Here is a 7,159-nt window from a genome sequence, read left to right as displayed (position 1 = left end):
TTCCTTAAAATGACAATTATGTTACTAAATTTACACATGAACTTACCTCGACACAAAATATTAGCAATCGAGCCTATTCTTCGTAAACTTTGTTTTTCCGTCGATCGCGACTTGAATCTCGTTTCTCTTGATCTATAATGCCAAATTAATCTTATTTAATACATACATTCATCAAAACAGTCTTTAATACGAACTTTGGTAAAATTATATTTTTGCACCTAAACTTTTGCATAATTACACTTTTGCCCCTAGGCTCGGGAATTAAACTTCATCCCTTATTCTTATGTTTTGTGACATGCTGATCATTTTTCCCTTCCATAGCAACATCAAATTCACACTCTAACATGCACTTATGACTATTAGGTATTTTTACCGATTAAGCCCTTATACTCGTTTTCACTTAAAGCCGAGTAGTACAAGTTGTCTAACATAATTTAAAACCTCTATTTATAGAGTGGTAGAGTAATCTCACCATGCAGTACGAATTGTACTAAAAATGAATTGTCTAAGTGCTCTTGAGAAGATTTTGAGTTCAAATATCCTTCGTCCGGTTCGTCATTTATTGACAGATTTTTCGGTATTTATCTCTCTAAGAACTAGAACGGATTTATTGAGATTATTATTTTTTTTTCTTAGAATTTCCATTTCTTTAGTACTCATGTGTATTCTTAGCCGTGGGCTTTGGAAAACTCTTTTGCTCTAACTCGGATAAGGTTCTTAAAGTAGCTGATGATCTCTTGTTCACTGTACGTACTGAAAAGAACAACAGAAAGCCGTAGCCAAATAGATCTTGCTTGAAGAAAGGAGCGTAGTTAGAAAAGAAAGGCTATAGCTAGGCCGGGTGGGATTCTCTCTCTATCTAATGGTTATGAATAAAGTGATGAATCAAATGGATCCTTTGCCCCTTACCTCAGTAGCTGGGAAGGCAGGCCCTTAGCTTCAACTAGTTCAGTTTGAGTCTTTCTCAGGAGTAGTTGCATTGCTAGTAGGCAGAAAATCAGTAGTGCGTTAGCTTATCTGTTCATTTTTAAACAACCCTTGTTTCTATCATAAAACACCAAAATACACAAATTTCACCTATGGGTATTTTTCCAAATATGAACCCTAGGTTGAATTATTGTTAGCATAAGCTTAATCGAGCTACCGGGATTCTAAAAACGTAAAGAACATTAAAAACGGGGCTTGGAATCACTTACTATGGAGCTTGGAAGCTTGAAACAAACCCTAGTTATGGAAAACCCTTGAAATTTCGGCCTAATGAAGAAGATGGAAAAAAATTGGCTCTTAATTTTGTTTTTAATTCATTTTAATAACTAAATAACCAAAATGCCCTTCCTACTAAACTTTCAAAAAAATTCCATCCATTTCCAATTTTTGTCCATAGACTTAGAAATTGGTTAAATTGCTATTTAAGACCTCCTCATTAATATTCCAAAGCAATTTCATACTAAAAACTCCTAGAATGCAAGTTTTGCAAATTATTCGATTTAGTCCCTAATTTCAATTTAAGCATTTTAGGCATAGGATTTCATCACAAAATTTTCACACAATCATGCAATCATATCATAAACATCAAAATAATTATAAAATAGTTATTTCTATCTCGGATTTAAGGTCACAAAACCACTATTCTGTTTAGGCCCTAATTCGGGATATTACATTCTTGTATTTTCTTGACTGTCTCTTCTGTTTCTTGAATCAATTCCGGTCCAATCACTTTTCTTTCATTCAGTTCGGTCCAACACACAGGTGATCTACATCTTCGTCCGTACAATGCATCATACGGAGCCATCTGAATACTTGATTGGAAACTATTATTATACACAAATTCAGCTAAAGGTAAATAACGTTCCCAACCTGATTCAAAATCAATGATGCAAGCCCGAAGCATATCTTATAATATTTGAATTACCTGTTCCGATTGTCCATCAGTCTGCGGATGAAATACTGTACTGAAATTAAGCCGTGTGCCTAATGACTCATGTAACTGTCTCCAAAATCTTAATGTAAATCGAAGATCTCGATCTGAAATTATAGATATTGGAATACCATGCAATCTAACAATTTCTTGAATATATACTTCTGCAAGCTTCTGCAATGACCAATCTGTTTTGACTGCTATAAAGTGAGCTGATTTTGTAAGCCGATCAACTATTACCCAAATAGCATTCTTTTTGCTCGCCGACAGTGGCAATCCCATAACAAAATCCATAGTGATGCGATCCCATTTCCACTCAGGAATACTTATCTGCTGAAGTAACCCAGTAGGAACCTGATGTTCTACCTTTACTCGCTGACATGTAAGACATTTACCAACGTATTCAACTATATCTATTTTCATTCTGGGCCACCAATACAAATCTCGTAGATCATGATACATCTTTGTGCCTCCTGAGTGTAAAGCAAATGAACCATCATGTGCCTCTCAGTTCAATTCAGATTTAGCAGGAACATAAACTCGATCTCGGTGCCTTAAACATCCATGTGCATAAATGCTGAAATTTTTTACCGTACCAGTCTGTATCATCTCTCTTTTCTTCAACAATTTGTCATCTTTCAATTGAGCTAATTTAATCTGGTCGAACATCACTGGTTTTACTTTCAATTCAGCTATCAAACTCCCATCATCACTGTAACACCCCTTAACCCTAAACCGTCACCGGATCAGGGTTACAGAGTATTATCGGACATATTGGATAACTTAGAAATAATTCATAAATAAATAACATTCTTAGCATAGTTTAACTTTTAAGTTTTTATAATAGACCCTCGAGGCCCAAAATACGTATTAGGAGTGGAACGATTTTTTTTTTCAAAATTTCGGCAGCATTTCTGCTTATTTTGTATAAAACCCCCTGCAAGTTCAAACTAAAAACAACCAATACCATATATACTATATAAACTTTTGTACCATTTCATTAGTATAAACATTAAAATACTAATTACCATTTTTATTTACAACAAAAGTCTTGTAACATTCTGATGTGATCAAAATAACACCTATGTACATGCCACTTTTAATTTCAAAATATGGTACCTACTTATGAAGCTCTTGAGGATGTGATGAGATGAGAGATCTTCTAGCCGACTCTACCTCTTCGAGACTAACTGTACCTACGCATTAAAATTAAACGCGTTAAGCCGGTGAAGACTTAGTAAGCACTACAAGAATAAATAGGCAAATAAATCCTATTAAAATATTATAATCCCATTTGATCAATATATATTTATATGCATATAAGTTTCTTTAGCTGTGTCTTATATTAACAAAATTTAATTTATTATTATATAAGTTATAAAACTTACCTTAGTACATTGATAATTCGCTTTGGTTTACAACTTATAACTTTAGCCCAAAGTAGACTTAATAGAACACACTGGATATACGGAACAAATACAGAAGTGCATTATTATGCACAAACGAACAGAGAGCACTAAAGTGCTATACAGAGAGCACAGATGTGCTAAACAGAGAGCACTTAACGTGCTAATAATAGAACAGAGAGCACTAATGTGCTAATAATCAGAGAGCGCGCTAGAGTTCCTTAATGGCATGTCACTAATATCCTAGTAGTTCTAAATTCATCTACTTGGGCATTAAAACTGAATTTCATACATTTAAATACTTTACATAAATATCTCAAAAAAGATTTCTCATTTATTCATCATTACAATTTAGTGCATATTACACAATTCACAAATATCACATCTTTTTCACACATATTTTTGTCACAACATTATTACTTAATGTTCAAACAATATAACTTCTTACATTCTCCAATTATAATTTCCTTTTCAAATTTCTTAATTCCATAATCTATTATTATTATTATTATTTATTTACTTATAAATTTAAATATATACATATATATTACATTTTATTTCTAAATAATTCTATACTACAATATAAACATCTAAATAAAATTAATTTTAAAAGAAATCTTGTAGTACTTACAACAAAAATATTGAGATGATGTCTTCCTTCACTCCTTAGCCTTCTCTTTTCCTTTTTTTTCAATTAGGTCCTCTCCTTTCTTTTCTTTCTCTTCAATTTCATATAAAACATATAACATTTATATGTTAGAGAAAATAATTAAATGACTTTCCTATGCTATTAAAAAAATAAACATGTATGATATAATAAATTCATCATTTCTTACATTAACTTACATTTCACCTAATCAAAACCTAATTAGACACACAACTAGCTTCGTAAATATTTGTAATAAATATTTACGAATCCGATTTATCGGAACAGAGTCCCGAGAATGCATTTTTTTCTTTCTTTTCTCTTTTTATCAATTTAACTATATAATCAATAAAATTTTCCTATCAAATTTTTCATGCAGTATTCCTGTCGTAATATAGACTATGCCACAATATTAAAATAAATTATCTTTTTAGATCGGATTTGTGGTCACAAAACCACTATTCCGATTTTACTGAAAATGGGCCATTACAACTCTTCCCCCCTTAAGGATTTTCGTACTCGAAAATCTTACCAGTAAAGAGATTTTGGTATTGTTTCCTCATTGCCTACTCCGGTTCCCAGGTAGCCTCTTCAATTTCGTGTTGTTGCCAAAGAACTTTCATTAGATCTATCTTTTTGTTTCTTAATTCTTTCGTCTCCCGTGCCAAAATTTTGACTGGTTCTTCACCGTAAGTCATATCAGGTTGAATCTCAATCTCTATCGGAGAAATAAAATGTGAAGGATCTGACCGATACCGCCGTAACATAGACACATGGAAAACATTATGAATTCTATCAAGTTCCGGAGGCAAAGCTAACCGGAATGCAACATGTCCGATTCATTCAGTAACCTCATATGGCCCAATAAAACGTGGACTCAATTTACCTTTACGACCGAATTGAATGACTCTTTTCGAAGGTGATACTTTCAAGAATACCTTGTCACAGACCTGAAATTCTATCTCTTTCCTTTTAAGATCGGGATATGACTTTTGTCGATTAGAAGCTGCTTTCAAGCTATCTCGAATCACCTTTACTTTCTCTTCGGTTTCCCGAATCAAATCAACTCCATGTATCTTTTTCTCACTCAGTTCAGTCTAATATAATGGTGTTTTACATTTCCGACCATACAAAGCTTCATACGGTGCCATTTTAATACTAGACTGATAACTGTTGTTGTTGGCAAACTCAATCAAATGTAAATACCTTTCCCAACTACCTTCAAACTCTAGTACACAACATCGAAGCATGTCCTCTAATACTTGAATTACACGTTCGGATTGGCCATCTGTTTGAGGATGAAATGCAGTACTAAAATACAACTGAGTCCCTAATGCTTCTTGCAACTTGTCCCAGAAACGAGACGTGAACCGAGAATCTCTATCCGAAATAATAGAGACTGATACCCCATGTAACCTGACAATCTCAGATACATATAATTCAGCCAACTTATTTAAAGAAAAATCCATACGTACCGGTATAAAGTGTGCCGACTTTGTCAACCGGTCAACGATTACCCAAATAGCATCTTTCTTCTTCGGAGACAAAGGTAATCCCGACACAAAGTCCATTGTGATCCTTTCCCATTTCCATTCCGTATCGTAATTGGTCAGTAGTAATCCAGAAGGTACCGATGTTCACTTTAACTTTGTTGACGATCAAACATCTCGATACAAACTCAGAAATATCACGTTTCATCCCCAGCCACCAATACATCCTTTTTAGATCATTATACATTTTATTACTCCCCGAATGTATAGACATAATACCACTGTGAGCTTCGTGCAAAATATTTTGTGTAAGCTCTGAATTCTTTGGTACACATACCCTGCCTCTAAATAGTAAACAACCATCAGATCTGATCTGAAACTCCGAATCAGTACCCGATTCACACTGCAGACGTTTAGCTTGTAATTCATTATCACTTTTCTGAGCTTCACAAATTTGCTGTAAAAACATTGGTTTAGGTTTCAGTTCAGCTATAAGTGTACCATCATCAGACAATGACAACTGAGTATTTGTAGCTCGTAAAGCAAATAGAGATTTTCGGCTCAAAGCATCAGCAACTATATTAGCCTTACCCGGATGATAGTCAATAACCAAATCATAATCCTTTAGCAACTCAAGCCACCTACACTGTCAGAAATTCAAATCTTTCTGTGTCATCAAATACTTTAAACTTTTATGATCGGTATAGATATGACATTTTTCACCATACAAGTAATGACGCCATATTTTCAATGCAAACACAATGGCTGCTAATTCAAGATCATGTACCGGGTAATTCTTTTCATGTGGTTTTAGTTGTCTTGAAGCATAGGCTATTACTTTACCTTCTTGCATTAAAACACAACCTAAACCATTTAATGAAGCATCACTATAAATAATAAATTCCTTACCCGGTTCAGGCTGTACTAAAACAGGTGCTTTTGTCAATAGATCTTTCAATCTGTCAAAACTCTGCTGAAATTCATCAGTCCACTCGAACTTTACATCTTTCTGCAATAGACGTGTCATCGAAGAAGCTATCGTAGAAATTCCCTGTACAAATCTCCTATAATATCCAGCTAATCCTAGGAAACTTCTAACTTCGGACACATTCTTCGGCAGATTCTAATTGACAATAGCTGAAATCTTACTTGGGTCTATCCTGATACCTTCAGTAGATACAATATGTCCAAGAAACCTAACTTCCCGAAGCCAAAACTCACATTTACTAAATTTAGCATACAACCGCTTTTCACGCAAAGTTTGCAGTACAATTCTCAAATGATCTGCATGCTCATTTTCATCTCGAGAATAAACCAGAATATCATCAATAAATACTACCACAAACCTGTCTAAGTACGGTCTGAATATTCTATTCATCATCAAAATTTTCATGCAGTATTCCTATCGTAATATAGACTATGCCACAATATTAAAATAAATTTTCTTTTTAGATCGGATTTGTGGTCACGAAACCACTATTCTGATTTTATTGAAAATGGGCCATTACAATCACAGATACTGAGCCGTGCAAATATTGCTCTCAAATCAATTGTGGCTTTTCAACTCAAAACGTCAGCCACTACATTAACTTTTCCTGGATGATAATCTGTGACACAGTCATAATCTTTTAAAAGTTCGATCCACCGTCTCTGTCGCAAATTCAATTCTCTTTGGGAGAGGAGATATTTCAAACTTTTA

The sequence above is a fragment of the Gossypium arboreum genome, chromosome 12 (genome assembly GCF_025698485.1).
Source record: "Gossypium arboreum isolate Shixiya-1 chromosome 12, ASM2569848v2, whole genome shotgun sequence".
Lineage (NCBI taxonomy): Eukaryota > Viridiplantae > Streptophyta > Magnoliopsida > Malvales > Malvaceae > Gossypium > Gossypium arboreum.
This window is presented reverse-complemented; position numbering follows the sequence as displayed.